Source organism: Rhinoderma darwinii, chromosome 2 (assembly GCF_050947455.1).
Source record: "Rhinoderma darwinii isolate aRhiDar2 chromosome 2, aRhiDar2.hap1, whole genome shotgun sequence".
NCBI lineage: Eukaryota > Metazoa > Chordata > Amphibia > Anura > Rhinodermatidae > Rhinoderma > Rhinoderma darwinii.
Window position 1 is genome coordinate 43,894,273 of NC_134688.1, and position 17,459 is coordinate 43,911,731.

A 17,459-nucleotide genomic window follows, 5' to 3' on the forward strand; every position below is an offset into this window, starting at 1 on the left:
TATATTCAGGGGCACAGTATATAGTACTATTATATTCAGGAGAACAGTGTATAGTACTATTATATTCAGGACTAGAGTGTATAGTACTATTATATTCAGGAGCACAGTGTATAGTACTATTATATTCAGGGGCACAGTGTATAGTACTATTATATTCAGGAGCACAGTGTATAATACTATTATATTCAGGAGCGCAGTGTATGGTACTATTATATTCAGGAGCACAGTGTATAATACTATTATATTCAGGAGCACAGTGTATAGTACTATTATATTCAGGAGTACAGTGTATAGTACTATTATATTCAGGAGCACAGTGTATAGTACTATTATATTCAGGAGCACAGTGTATAGTACTATTATATTCAGGGGCACAGTGTATAGTACTATTATATTCAGGAGTACAGTGTATAGTACTATTATATTCAGGAGCACAGTGTATAGTACTATTATATTCAGGAGTGCAGTGTATAGTACTATTATATTCAGGGGCACAGTATATAGTACTATTATATTCAGGGGCACAGTGTATAGTACTATTATATTCAGGGGCACAGTGTATAGTACTATTATATTCAGGGGCACAGTGTATAGTACTATTATATTCAGGGGCACAGTGTAAAGTACTATTATATTCAGGAGTACAGTGTATAATACTATTATATTCAGGAGCACAGTGTATAGTACTATTATATTCAGGAGTACAGTGTATAGTACTATTATATTCAGGAGTGCAGTGTATAGTACTATTATATTCAGGAGTACAGTGTTTAGTACTATTATATTCAGGAGTACAGTGTATAGTACTATTATATTCAGGAGTACAGTGTATAGTACTATTATAGTCAGGAGTGCAGTGTATAGTACTATTATATTCAGGAGTATGGTGTATAATACTATTATATTCAGGAGCGCAGTGTATAGTACTATTATATTCAGGAGCACAGTGTATAGTACTATTATATTCAGGAGCACAGTGTATAGTACTATTATATTCAGGGGCACAGTGTATAATACTATTATATTCAGGAGTACAGTGTATAATACTATTATATTCAGGAGCGCAGTGTATGGTACTATTATATTCAGGAGCGCAGTGTATAGTACTATTATATTCAGGAGCGCAGTGTATAATACTATTATATTCAGGGGCACAGTGTATAGCACTATTATATTCAGGAGTACAGTGTATAATACTATTATATTCAGGAGTACAGTGTATAGTACTATTATATTCGGGAGTACAGTGTATAGTACTATTATATTCAGGAGTACAGTGTATAGTACTATTATATTTAGGAGTGCAGTGTATAGTACTATTATATTCAGGAGTACAGTGTATAGTACTATTATATTCAGGAGTACAGTGTATAGTACTATTATATTCAGGAGTACAGTGTATAGTACTATTATAGTCAGGAGTGCAGTGTATAGTACTATTATATTCAGGAGCACAGTGTATAATACTATTATATTCAGGAGCTCAGTGTATGGTACTATTATATTCAGGAGCACAGTGTATAGTACTATTATATTCAGGAGTACAGTGTATAGTACTATTATATTCAGGAGCACAGTGTATAGTACTATTATATTCAGGAGTACAGTGTATAGTACTATTATATTCAGGGGCACAGTGTAAAGTACTATTATATTCAGGAGCACAGTGTATAATACTATTATATTCAGGAGCACAGTGTATAGCACTATTATATTCAGGAGTACAGTGTATAGTACTATTATATTCAGGAGCACAGTGTATAGTACTATTATATTCAGGAGTACAGTGTATAGTACTATTATATTCAGGAGTACAGTGTATAATACTATTATATTCAGGAGCACAGTGTATAGTACTATTATATTCAGTACAGTGTATAGTACTATTATATTCAGGAGCACAGTGTATAGTACTATTATATTCAGTACAGTGTATAGTACTATTATATTCAGGAGTACAGTGTATAGTACTATTATATTCAGGAGTACATTGTATAGTACTATTATATGCAGGAGTACAGTGTATAGTACTATTATATTCAGGAGCACAGTGTATAGTACTATTATATTCAGGAGCGCAGTGTATAATACTATTATATTCAGGGGCACAGTGTATAGCACTATTATATTCAGGAGTACAGTGTATAGTACTATTATATTCAGGAGTACAGTGTATAGTACTATTATATGAAGGAGTACAGTGTATAGTACTATTATATTCAGGAGTGCAGTGTATAGTACTATTATATTCAGGGGCACAGTGTATGATACTATTATATTCAGGAGCACAGTGTATAGTACAATTATATTCAGGAGTACAGTGTATAGTGCTATTATATTCAGGGGCACAGTGTATAGTACTATTATATTCAGGCGCACAGTGTATAGTACTATTATATTCAGGGGCACAGTGTATAGTACTATTATATTCAGGGGCACAGTGTATAGTACTATTATATTCAGGGGCACAGTGTATAGTACTATTATATTCAGGAGTACAGTGTATAATACTATTATATTCAGGAGCGCAGTGTATAGTACTATTATATTCAGGAACGCAGTGTATAATACTATTATATTCAGGGGCACAGTGTATAGCACTATTATATTCAGGAGTACAGTGTATAGTACTATTATATTCAGGAGTACAGTGTATAGTACTATTATATGAAGGAGTAGTGTATAGTACTATTATATTCAGGAGTGCAGTGTATAGTACTATTATATTCAGGAGTGCAGTGTATAGTACTATTATATTCAGGAGTGCAGTGTATAGTACTATTATATTCAGGGGCACAGTGTATGATACTATTATATTCAGGAGCACAGTGTATAGTACAATTATATTCAGGAGTACAGTGTATAGTACTATTATATTCAGGAGTACAGTGTATAATACTATTATATTCAGGAGCGCAGTGTATAGTACTATTATATTCAGGAGTACAGTGTATAGTACGATTATATTCAGGAGTACAGTGTATAGTACTATTATATTCAGGTGTGCAGTGTATAGTACTATTATATTCAGGGGCACAGTGTATGATACTATTATATTCAGGAGCACAGTGTATAGTACAATTATATTCAGGGGTGCAGAGTATAGTACTATTATATTCAGGAGCACAGTGTATAGTACTATTATATTCAGGAGTACATTGTATAGTACTATTATATTCAGGAGCACAGTGTATAGTACTATTATATTCAGGGGCACAGTGTATAGTACTATTATATTCAGGAGCACAGTGTATAATACTATTATATTCAGGAGCGCAGTGTATGGTACTATTATATTCAGGAGCACAGTGTATAATACTATTATATTCAGGAGCACAGTGTATAGTACTATTATATTCAGGAGTACAGTGTATAGTACTATTATATTCAGGAGCACAGTGTATAGTACTATTATATTCAGGAGCACAGTGTATAGTACTATTATATTCAGGGGCACAGTGTATAGTACTATTATATTCAGGAGTACAGTGTATAGTACTATTATATTCAGGAGCACAGTGTATAGTACTATTATATTCAGGAGTGCAGTGTATAGTACTATTATATTCAGGGGCACAGTATATAGTACTATTATATTCAGGGGCACAGTGTATAGTACTATTATATTCAGGGGCACAGTGTATAGTACTATTATATTCAGGGGCACAGTGTATAGTACTATTATATTCAGGGGCACAGTGTAAAGTACTATTATATTCAGGAGTACAGTGTATAATACTATTATATTCAGGAGCACAGTGTATAGTACTATTATATTCAGGAGTACAGTGTATAGTACTATTATATTCAGGAGTGCAGTGTATAGTACTATTATATTCAGGAGTACAGTGTTTAGTACTATTATATTCAGGAGTACAGTGTATAGTACTATTATATTCAGGAGTACAGTGTATAGTACTATTATAGTCAGGAGTGCAGTGTATAGTACTATTATATTCAGGAGTATGGTGTATAATACTATTATATTCAGGAGCGCAGTGTATAGTACTATTATATTCAGGAGCACAGTGTATAGTACTATTATATTCAGGAGCACAGTGTATAGTACTATTATATTCAGGGGCACAGTGTATAATACTATTATATTCAGGAGTACAGTGTATAATACTATTATATTCAGGAGCGCAGTGTATGGTACTATTATATTCAGGAGCGCAGTGTATAGTACTATTATATTCAGGAGCGCAGTGTATAATACTATTATATTCAGGGGCACAGTGTATAGCACTATTATATTCAGGAGTACAGTGTATAATACTATTATATTCAGGAGTACAGTGTATAGTACTATTATATTCGGGAGTACAGTGTATAGTACTATTATATTCAGGAGTACAGTGTATAGTACTATTATATTTAGGAGTGCAGTGTATAGTACTATTATATTCAGGAGTACAGTGTATAGTACTATTATATTCAGGAGTACAGTGTATAGTACTATTATATTCAGGAGTACAGTGTATAGTACTATTATAGTCAGGAGTGCAGTGTATAGTACTATTATATTCAGGAGCACAGTGTATAATACTATTATATTCAGGAGCTCAGTGTATGGTACTATTATATTCAGGAGCACAGTGTATAGTACTATTATATTCAGGAGTACAGTGTATAGTACTATTATATTCAGGAGCACAGTGTATAGTACTATTATATTCAGGAGTACAGTGTATAGTACTATTATATTCAGGGGCACAGTGTAAAGTACTATTATATTCAGGAGCACAGTGTATAATACTATTATATTCAGGAGCACAGTGTATAGCACTATTATATTCAGGAGTACAGTGTATAGTACTATTATATTCAGGAGCACAGTGTATAGTACTATTATATTCAGGAGTACAGTGTATAGTACTATTATATTCAGGAGTACAGTGTATAATACTATTATATTCAGGAGCACAGTGTATAGTACTATTATATTCAGTACAGTGTATAGTACTATTATATTCAGGAGCACAGTGTATAGTACTATTATATTCAGTACAGTGTATAGTACTATTATATTCAGGAGTACAGTGTATAGTACTATTATATTCAGGAGTACATTGTATAGTACTATTATATGCAGGAGTACAGTGTATAGTACTATTATATTCAGGAGCACAGTGTATAGTACTATTATATTCAGGAGCGCAGTGTATAATACTATTATATTCAGGGGCACAGTGTATAGCACTATTATATTCAGGAGTACAGTGTATAGTACTATTATATTCAGGAGTACAGTGTATAGTACTATTATATGAAGGAGTACAGTGTATAGTACTATTATATTCAGGAGTGCAGTGTATAGTACTATTATATTCAGGGGCACAGTGTATGATACTATTATATTCAGGAGCACAGTGTATAGTACAATTATATTCAGGAGTACAGTGTATAGTGCTATTATATTCAGGGGCACAGTGTATAGTACTATTATATTCAGGCGCACAGTGTATAGTACTATTATATTCAGGGGCACAGTGTATAGTACTATTATATTCAGGGGCACAGTGTATAGTACTATTATATTCAGGGGCACAGTGTATAGTACTATTATATTCAGGAGTACAGTGTATAATACTATTATATTCAGGAGCGCAGTGTATAGTACTATTATATTCAGGAACGCAGTGTATAATACTATTATATTCAGGGGCACAGTGTATAGCACTATTATATTCAGGAGTACAGTGTATAGTACTATTATATTCAGGAGTACAGTGTATAGTACTATTATATGAAGGAGTAGTGTATAGTACTATTATATTCAGGAGTGCAGTGTATAGTACTATTATATTCAGGAGTGCAGTGTATAGTACTATTATATTCAGGAGTGCAGTGTATAGTACTATTATATTCAGGGGCACAGTGTATGATACTATTATATTCAGGAGCACAGTGTATAGTACAATTATATTCAGGAGTACAGTGTATAGTACTATTATATTCAGGAGTACAGTGTATAATACTATTATATTCAGGAGCGCAGTGTATAGTACTATTATATTCAGGAGTACAGTGTATAGTACGATTATATTCAGGAGTACAGTGTATAGTACTATTATATTCAGGTGTGCAGTGTATAGTACTATTATATTCAGGGGCACAGTGTATGATACTATTATATTCAGGAGCACAGTGTATAGTACAATTATATTCAGGGGTGCAGAGTATAGTACTATTATATTCAGGAGCACAGTGTATAGTACTATTATATTCAGGAGTACATTGTATAGTACTATTATATTCAGGAGCACAGTGTATAGTACTATTATATTCAGGAGCACAGTGTATATTACTATTATATTCAGGAGTGCAGTGTGTATAGTACTATTATATTCAGGAGCACAGTGTATAGTACTATTATATTCAGGAGTACAGTGTATAGTGCTATTATATTCAGGAGCGCAGTGTATAATACTATTATATTCAGGATCACAGTATATAATACTATTATATTCAAGAGCACAGTGTATAGTACTATTATATGCAGGGGCACAGTGTATAGTACTATTATATTCAGGAGTACAGTGTATAGTACTGTTATATTCAGGGGCACAGTGTATAGTACTATTATATTCAGGAGAACAGTGTATAGTACTATTATATTCAGGACTAGAGTGTATAGTACTATTATATTCAGGAGCACAGTGTATAGTACTATTATATTCAGGAGCACAGTGTATAATACTATTATATTCAGGAGCGCAGTGTATGGTACTATTATATTCAGGAGCACAGTGTATAATACTATTATATTCAGGAGCACAGTGTATAGTACTATTATATTCAGGAGTACAGTGTATAGTACTATTATATTCAGGAGCACAGTGTATAGTACTAATATATTCAGGAGTACAGTGTATAGTACTATTATATTCAGGAGCGCAGTGTATGGTACTATTATATTCAGGAGCGCAGTGTATAGTACTATTATATTCAGGAGCACAGTGTATAATACTATTATATTCAGGGGCACAGTGTATAGCACTATTATAGTCAGGAGTACAGTGTATAATACTATTATATTCAGGAGTACAGTGTATAGTACTATTATATTCAGGAGTACAGTGTATAGTACTATTATATGAAGGAGTACAGTGTATAGTACTATTATATTCAGGAGTACAGTGTATAGTACTATTATATGAAGGAGTACAGTGTATAGTACTATTATATTCAGGAGTGCAGTGTATAGTACTATTATATTCAGGAGTACAGTGTATAGTACTATTATATTCAGGAGTACAGTGTATAGTACTATTATATTCAGGAGTACAGTGTATAGTACTATTATAGTCAGGAGTGCAGTGTATAGTACTATTATATTCAGGGGCACAGTGTATGATACTATTATATTCAGGAGCACAGGGTATAGTACAATTATATTCAGGGGTGCAGAGTATAGTACTATTATATTCAGGAGCACAGTGTATAGTACAATTATATTCAGGGGCACAGTGTATAGTACTATTATATTCAGGGGCACAGTGTATAGTACTATTATATTCAGGAGTACAGTGTATAATACTATTATATTCAGGAGCGCAGTGTATAGTACTATTATATTCAGGAACGCAGTGTATAATACTATTATATTCAGGGGCACAGTGTATAGCACTATTATATTCAGGAGTACAGTGTATAGTACTATTATATTCAGGAGTACAGTGTATAGTACTATTATATGAAGGAGTAGTGTATAGTACTATTATATTCAGGAGTGCAGTGTATAGTACTATTATATTCAGGAGTGCAGTGTATAGTACTATTATATTCAGGAGTGCAGTGTATAGTACTATTATATTCAGGGGCACAGTGTATGATACTATTATATTCAGGAGCACAGTGTATAGTACAATTATATTCAGGAGTACAGTGTATAGTACTATTATATTCAGGAGTACAGTGTATAATACTATTATATTCAGGAGCGCAGTGTATAGTACTATTATATTCAGGAGTACAGTGTATAGTACGATTATATTCAGGAGTACAGTGTATAGTACTATTATATTCAGGTGTGCAGTGTATAGTACTATTATATTCAGGGGCACAGTGTATGATACTATTATATTCAGGAGCACAGTGTATAGTACAATTATATTCAGGGGTGCAGAGTATAGTACTATTATATTCAGGAGCACAGTGTATAGTACTATTATATTCAGGAGTACATTGTATAGTACTATTATATTCAGGAGCACAGTGTATAGTACTATTATATTCAGGAGCACAGTGTATATTACTATTATATTCAGGAGTGCAGTGTGTATAGTACTATTATATTCAGGAGCACAGTGTATAGTACTATTATATTCAGGAGTACAGTGTATAGTGCTATTATATTCAGGAGCGCAGTGTATAATACTATTATATTCAGGATCACAGTATATAATACTATTATATTCAAGAGCACAGTGTATAGTACTATTATATGCAGGGGCACAGTGTATAGTACTATTATATTCAGGAGTACAGTGTATAGTACTGTTATATTCAGGGGCACAGTGTATAGTACTATTATATTCAGGAGAACAGTGTATAGTACTATTATATTCAGGACTAGAGTGTATAGTACTATTATATTCAGGAGCACAGTGTATAGTACTATTATATTCAGGAGCACAGTGTATAATACTATTATATTCAGGAGCGCAGTGTATGGTACTATTATATTCAGGAGCACAGTGTATAATACTATTATATTCAGGAGCACAGTGTATAGTACTATTATATTCAGGAGTACAGTGTATAGTACTATTATATTCAGGAGCACAGTGTATAGTACTAATATATTCAGGAGTACAGTGTATAGTACTATTATATTCAGGAGCGCAGTGTATGGTACTATTATATTCAGGAGCGCAGTGTATAGTACTATTATATTCAGGAGCACAGTGTATAATACTATTATATTCAGGGGCACAGTGTATAGCACTATTATAGTCAGGAGTACAGTGTATAATACTATTATATTCAGGAGTACAGTGTATAGTACTATTATATTCAGGAGTACAGTGTATAGTACTATTATATGAAGGAGTACAGTGTATAGTACTATTATATTCAGGAGTACAGTGTATAGTACTATTATATGAAGGAGTACAGTGTATAGTACTATTATATTCAGGAGTGCAGTGTATAGTACTATTATATTCAGGAGTACAGTGTATAGTACTATTATATTCAGGAGTACAGTGTATAGTACTATTATATTCAGGAGTACAGTGTATAGTACTATTATAGTCAGGAGTGCAGTGTATAGTACTATTATATTCAGGGGCACAGTGTATGATACTATTATATTCAGGAGCACAGGGTATAGTACAATTATATTCAGGGGTGCAGAGTATAGTACTATTATATTCAGGAGCACAGTGTATAGTACAATTATATTCAGGAGTACGGTGTATAGTACTATTATATTCAGGAGTACGGTGTATAGTACTATTATATTCAGGAGCACAGTGTATAGTACTATTATATTCAGGAGCACAGTGTATAGTACTATTATATTCAGGGGCACAGTGTATAGTACTATTATATGCAGGAGTACAGTGTATAGTACTATTATATTCAGGAGCACAGTGTATAGTACTATTATATTCAGGAGTACAGTGTATAGTACTATTATATTCAGGGGCACAGTGTATAGTACTATTATATTCAGGGGCACAGTGTATAGTACTATTATATTCAGGGGCACAGTGTAAAGTACTATTATATTCAGGAGTACAGTGTATAGTACTATTATATTCAGGAGCACAGTGTATAGTACTATTATATTCAGGAGCGCAGTGTATAGTACTATTATATTAAGGAGAACAGTGTATAGTACTATTATATTCAGGACTAGAGTGTATAGTACTATTATATTCAGGAGCACAGTGTATAGTACTATTATATTCAGGAGCACAGTGTATAATACTATTATATTCAGGAGCGCAGTGTATGGTACTATTATATTCAGGAGCACAGTGTATAATACTATTATATTCAGGAGCACAGTGTATAGTACTATTATATTCAGGGGCACAGTGTATAGTACTATTATATTCAGGAGTACAGTGTATAGTACTGTTATATTCAGGGGCACAGTATATAGTACTATTATATTCAGGAGAACAGTGTATAGTACTATTATATTCAGGACTAGAGTGTATAGTACTATTATATTCAGGAGCACAGTGTATAGTACTATTATATTCAGGGCACAGTGTATAGTACTATTATATTCAGGAGCACAGTGTATAATACTATTATATTCAGGAGCGCAGTGTATGGTACTATTATATTCAGGAGCACAGTGTATAATACTATTATATTCAGGAGCACAGTGTATAGTACTATTATATTCAGGAGTACAGTGTATAGTACTATTATATTCAGGAGCACAGTGTATAGTACTATTATATTCAGGAGCACAGTGTATAGTACTATTATATTCAGGGGCACAGTGTATAGTACTATTATATTCAGGAGTACAGTGTATAGTACTATTATATTCAGGAGCACAGTGTATAGTACTATTATATTCAGGAGTGCAGTGTATAGTACTATTATATTCAGGGGCACAGTATATAGTACTATTATATTCAGGGGCACAGTGTATAGTACTATTATATTCAGGGGCACAGTGTATAGTACTATTATATTCAGGGGCACAGTGTATAGTACTATTATATTCAGGGGCACAGTGTAAAGTACTATTATATTCAGGAGTACAGTGTATAATACTATTATATTCAGGAGCACAGTGTATAGTACTATTATATTCAGGAGTACAGTGTATAGTACTATTATATTCAGGAGTGCAGTGAATAGTACTATTATATTCAGGAGTACAGTGTTTAGTACTATTATATTCAGGAGTACAGTGTATAGTACTATTATATTCAGGAGTACAGTGTATAGTACTATTATAGTCAGGAGTGCAGTGTATAGTACTATTATATTCAGGAGTATGGTGTATAATACTATTATATTCAGGAGCGCAGTGTATAGTACTATTATATTCAGGAGCACAGTGTATAGTACTATTATATTCAGGAGCACAGTGTATAGTACTATTATATTCAGGGGCACAGTGTATAATACTATTATATTCAGGAGTACAGTGTATAATACTATTATATTCAGGAGCGCAGTGTATGGTACTATTATATTCAGGAGCGCAGTGTATAGTACTATTATATTCAGGAGCGCAGTGTATAATACTATTATATTCAGGGGCACAGTGTATAGCACTATTATATTCAGGAGTACAGTGTATAATACTATTATATTCAGGAGTACAGTGTATAGTACTATTATATTCGGGAGTACAGTGTATAGTACTATTATATTCAGGAGTACAGTGTATAGTACTATTATATTTAGGAGTGCAGTGTATAGTACTATTATATTCAGGAGTACAGTGTATAGTACTATTATATTCAGGAGTACAGTGTATAGTACTATTATATTCAGGAGTACAGTGTATAGTACTATTATAGTCAGGAGTGCAGTGTATAGTACTATTATATTCAGGAGCACAGTGTATAATACTATTATATTCAGGAGCTCAGTGTATGGTACTATTATATTCAGGAGCACAGTGTATAGTACTATTATATTCAGGAGTACAGTGTATAGTACTATTATATTCAGGAGCACAGTGTATAGTACTATTATATTCAGGGGCACAGTGTAAAGTACTATTATATTCAGGAGCACAGTGTATAATACTATTATATTCAGGAGCACAGTGTATAGCACTATTATATTCAGGAGTACAGTGTATAGTACTATTATATTCAGGAGCACAGTGTATAGTACTATTATATTCAGGAGTACAGTGTATAGTACTATTATATTCAGGAGTACAGTGTATAATACTATTATATTCAGGAGCACAGTGTATAGTACTATTATATTCAGTACAGTGTATAGTACTATTATATTCAGGAGCACAGTGTATAGTACTATTATATTCAGTACAGTGTATAGTACTATTATATTCAGGAGTACAGTGTATAGTACTATTATATTCAGGAGTACATTGTATAGTACTATTATATGCAGGAGTACAGTGTATAGTACTATTATATTCAGGAGCACAGTGTATAGTACTATTATATTCAGGAGCGCAGTGTATAGTACTATTATATTCAGGACTAGAGTGTATAGTACTATTATATTCAGGAGCGCAGTGTATAATACTATTATATTCAGGGGCACAGTGTATAGCACTATTATATTCAGGAGTACAGTGTATAGTACTATTATATTCAGGAGTACAGTGTATAGTACTATTATATGAAGGAGTACAGTGTATAGTACTATTATATTCAGGAGTGCAGTGTATAGTACTATTATATTCAGGGGCACAGTGTATGATACTATTATATTCAGGAGCACAGTGTATAGTACAATTATATTCAGGAGTACAGTGTATAGTGCTATTATATTCAGGGGCACAGTGTATAGTACTATTATATTCAGGCGCACAGTGTATAGTACTATTATATTCAGGGGCACAGTGTATAGTACTATTATATTCAGGGGCACAGTGTATAGTACTATTATATTCAGGGGCACAGTGTATAGTACTATTATATTCAGGAGTACAGTGTATAATACTATTATATTCAGGAGCGCAGTGTATAGTACTATTATATTCAGGAACGCAGTGTATAATACTATTATATTCAGGGGCACAGTGTATAGCACTATTATATTCAGGAGTACAGTGTATAGTACTATTATATTCAGGAGTACAGTGTATAGTACTATTATATGAAGGAGTAGTGTATAGTACTATTATATTCAGGAGTGCAGTGTATAGTACTATTATATTCAGGAGTGCAGTGTATAGTACTATTATATTCAGGAGTGCAGTGTATAGTACTATTATATTCAGGGGCACAGTGTATGATACTATTATATTCAGGAGCACAGTGTATAGTACAATTATATTCAGGAGTACAGTGTATAGTACTATTATATTCAGGAGTACAGTGTATAATACTATTATATTCAGGAGCGCAGTGTATAGTACTATTATATTCAGGAGTACAGTGTATAGTACTATTATATTCAGGAGTACAGTGTATAGTACTATTATATTCAGGTGTGCAGTGTATAGTACTATTATATTCAGGGGCACAGTGTATGATACTATTATATTCAGGAGCACAGTGTATAGTACAATTATATTCAGGGGTGCAGAGTATAGTACTATTATATTCAGGAGCACAGTGTATAGTACTATTATATTCAGGAGTACATTGTATAGTACTATTATATTCAGGAGCACAGTGTATAGTACTATTATATTCAGGAGCACAGTGTATATTACTATTATATTCAGGAGTGCAGTGTGTATAGTACTATTATATTCAGGAGCACAGTGTATAGTACTATTATATTCAGGAGCGCAGTGTATAGTACTATTATATTCAGGAGCGCAGTGTATAGTACTATTATATTCAGGAGTACAGTGTATAGTACTATTATATTCAGGAGTGCAGTGTATAGTACTATTATATTCAGGAGTACAGTGTATAGTACTATTATATTCAGGAGCACAGTGTATAGTACTATTATATGCAGGAGTACAGTGTATAGTACTATTATATTCAGGAGCACAGTGTATAGTACTTTTATATTCAGGAGTACAGTGTATAGTACTATTATATTCAGGAGTACATTGTATAGTACTATTATATGCAGGAGTACAGTGTATAGTACTATTATATTCAGGAGCACAGTGTATAGTACTATTATAGTCAGGAGCACAGTGTATAGTACTATTATATTCAGGAGCACAGTGTATAGTACTATTATATTCAGGAGTACAGTGTATAGTACTATTATATTCAGGTGTGCAGTGTATAGTACTATTATATTCAGGAGTGCAGTGTATAGTACTATTATATTCAGGAGTACGGTGTATAGTACTATTATATTCAGGGGCACAGTGTATAGCACTATTATATTCAGGAATACAGCGTATAGTACTATTATATTCAGGAGCACAGTGTATAGTACTATTACATTCAGGAGCGTAGTGTATAGTACTATTATATTCAGGGGTGCAGTGTATAGTAATATTATATTCAGTAGTACATTGTATAGTACTATTATATTCAGGAGCACAGTGTATAGTACTATTATATTGAGGAGTATAGTACTATTATATTCAGGGCACAGTGTATAGTACTATTATATTCAGGAGTGCAGTGTATAGTACTATTATATTCAGGAGCACAGTGTATAGTACTGTTATATTCAGGAGTACAGTGTATAGTACTATTATATTCAGGAGCGTAGTGTATAGTACTATTATATTCAGCAGTACAGTGTATAGTACTATTATATTCAGGAGTACAGTGTATAGTACTATTATATTCAGGAGAACAGTGTATAGTACTATTATATTCAGGAGCACAGTGTATAGTACTGTTATATTCAGGAGTACAGTGTATAGTACTATTATATTCAGGAGCGTAGTGTATAGTACTATTATATTCAGCAGTACAGTGTATAGTACTATTATATTCAGGAGTACAGTGTATAGTACTATTATATTCAGGAGAACAGTGTATAGTACTATTATTTTCAGGGGCGCAGTGTATAGTACTATTATTTTCAGGAGCACAGTGTATAGTACTATTATAGTCAGGAGCACAGTGTATAGTACTATTATTTTCAGGGGCGCAGTGTATAGTACTATTATATTCAGGAGTACAGTGTATAGTACTATTATATTCAGGTGCACAGTGTATAGCACTATTATATTCAGGAGTACAGTGTATAGTACTATTATATTCAGGAGCACAGTGTATAGTACTATTATATTCAGGAGCACAGTGTATAGTACTATTATATTCAGGAGCGCAGTGTATAGTACTATTATATTCAGGAGCACAGTGTATAGTACTATTATATTCAGGAGCACAGTGTATAGAACTATTATATTCAGGAGCGCAGTGTATAGTAATATTATATTCAGGAGTACAGTGTATAGTACTATTATATTCAGGAGCACAGTGTATAGCACTATTATATTCAGGAGTACAGTGTATAGTACTATTATATTCAGGAGTACAGTGTATAGTACTATTATATTCAGGAGCACAATATATAGTACTATTATATTCAGGAGTACAGTGTATAGTACTATTATATTCAGGAGCACAGTGTATAGTACTATTATATTCAGGAGCACAGTGTATAGTACTATTATATTCAGGAGCACAGTGTATAGTACTATTATATTCAGGAGTACAGTGTATAATACTATTATATTCAGGGGCACAGTGTATAGTACTATTATAGTCAGGAGCACAGTTTATAGTACTATTATATTCAGGAGCACAGTGTATAGTACTATTATATTCAGGAGTACAGTGTATAGTGCTATTATATTCAGGGGCACAGTTTATGATACTATTATATTTAGAAGCATAGAGTGTGGCATCATGAGAAATGTATTCTTCATTTATAGATGTGGAAATGTTGGAAAAGTGAGGAGCTGAAGAAATCTGAGCTGCAAACTGCAGAAATGTGCCGTTGCCGGAAGAAGTCTGGACCAGATGGAGAAAAAAAAGAAAAAAAAGAAGAAGAATCTGAGAGTCACCCAATGTAAATGTTTATTCTCCCTGTGACAGATCAGTACTGTAGTCACTGTATATTCTGCACCGAGATGACGGATGGTAGCATTATTTTTTGTTAAATAGCAACTCCCAGCATAACCATCGTTCAGGCTATACTGGGAGCTGTTGTTTTATGTCATACAAATGTATACAGCAGGGGTTAAACTGAATTTGCAAATGATCTCTGTACTGAACTGTATTTGTTCTGGGTCTGTATATTTGTACTGAGCTTGGTTCTGGGGCTGTATATATGTACTGAGCTTTGTTCTGGTGTGGTATATATGTACTGAGCTTGGTTCTGGTGTGGTATATATGTACTGAGAAGAAAAAGGATAAGAGATTTTTATCCAATGAGATTTCCTAAAAAATGCAATACATATTGCACGGTGCCATTTCCAGAATAATAACAATGAAAAAAAAAAAAAAAGAGACAAGATATTCAAGGCACTCTTTAGGTATAGGAAGAATAATTTTATATTTTATTAATTTTTATTTATTCTGAATTAATTTAATTTCTATGTGTATAAAAAGAGGGAGTTAAAAAAAACCCTAGTAATACTTTTTCCAACAATTGACGATAAAAGGCAATACAAATTACCTGGCCAGGTTCTACAATAATTTGGACAAAGACCTAGTACACGACAATAAGATCAAATTAATTGACTTTGGTACCAAAAAATCATTGCACCCTTCGATATTTTCAAGGTAAATTATTTGAAGCATAGGTCAAACAAGAGATCAGTCCCGACTCTATCTGGAATTATAGTGTAAGGTGTTAGTGGTATATTTGAAGCCTTCCACCGCAGGACTTGATATTTTGTATACTCTACAATAATTAATAATTGAATCACTGGAATAGGACTAGAGTTTCGTTTAAAATGTAACTTTTACTTGTAACATATTTAAAAAGTGTGTAAAACAAATGACACACCAGGACAAGACTGTTTACAAAAAAATCTTCCTTGTAGTACAGGAGATATAGTGCTCAATGCAAAAAAAGTCAATTCAATATTGGTGATATCATCATTTCTTTGCAGAGTTAAAGAAAAATGCTCCAAATTGTTGCAAAACAAGTGAGTGATCTATTTCCCAGGAGGATATATATAAATCTCTGTGGGGTAATGACCCCTCCTACCCGTTCCGTAGTGTGTTAAAGTCCTGTTCCGTTCTTATGGCTGGGGACTGGGAAGCCTCACTTGTTTCCTTTATATGATTATAGGCAATCAATCATTATTTTCTCCCGACGCGTTTCCTTATGGCCAGAATTCCTCAGGGGAGATAAGGCCAGATAACCTCCTTGACAGGGGGCACAAATGAAGTTGGAGCTGTATTGAAGTTTCAATCTTCTGCAGTGGCAGAGATTCCTCATAGCACTTGTTTCCTCGTGCTGGAGTAAACGCTGGTTCCGGCGTGTGACGTCCTCACCCACATGTGTTTTCTATTGCTCTTTATACAGGTTATTCCCTCCCTCATTGTGCACTCCTCCAGTGACGTATCCAGGGGAGTGCCCCATAGTTGAAGCTGATACAGAACGGAATCCAGAGCATCTCCCATTGGGTGTCTGTCTATCTGGAATTATAGCATCAAGTGTTAGGTTTCGTTCACACTCTTAATAAGATTGTGCGTTTGCTGAAATCTTGATATGAAATTTAGTATTGCACAGAACCAAGCAATCTTTCAAACCAGGCATAGGTATATGGTACAACGAAGGTATGGAAAGTAACCAGATGTAGTCATCTGATCTTGAAGTTGTGAGGTATGTTTCCTCTGATGCGCCTGAACAGTGCTTTTCTTTCTCGGCTGTTG

At 33.3% G+C, this 17,459-nt stretch overlaps 1 long non-coding RNA gene across 1 annotated transcript in view; it reads left to right on the plus strand.

Moving 5' to 3' along the window:
- LOC142740516 (uncharacterized) overlaps positions 1-15,883 on the plus strand; it is a 127,198-nt gene extending 111,315 nt beyond the window's left edge. Inside the window, exon 4 of the long non-coding RNA XR_012880750.1 lies at positions 15,506-15,883. This is a non-coding gene — a long non-coding RNA (uncharacterized LOC142740516). The remainder of the gene's footprint in view (positions 1-15,505) is intronic.
- The last annotated feature ends 1,576 nt before the right edge of the window (positions 15,884-17,459 follow it).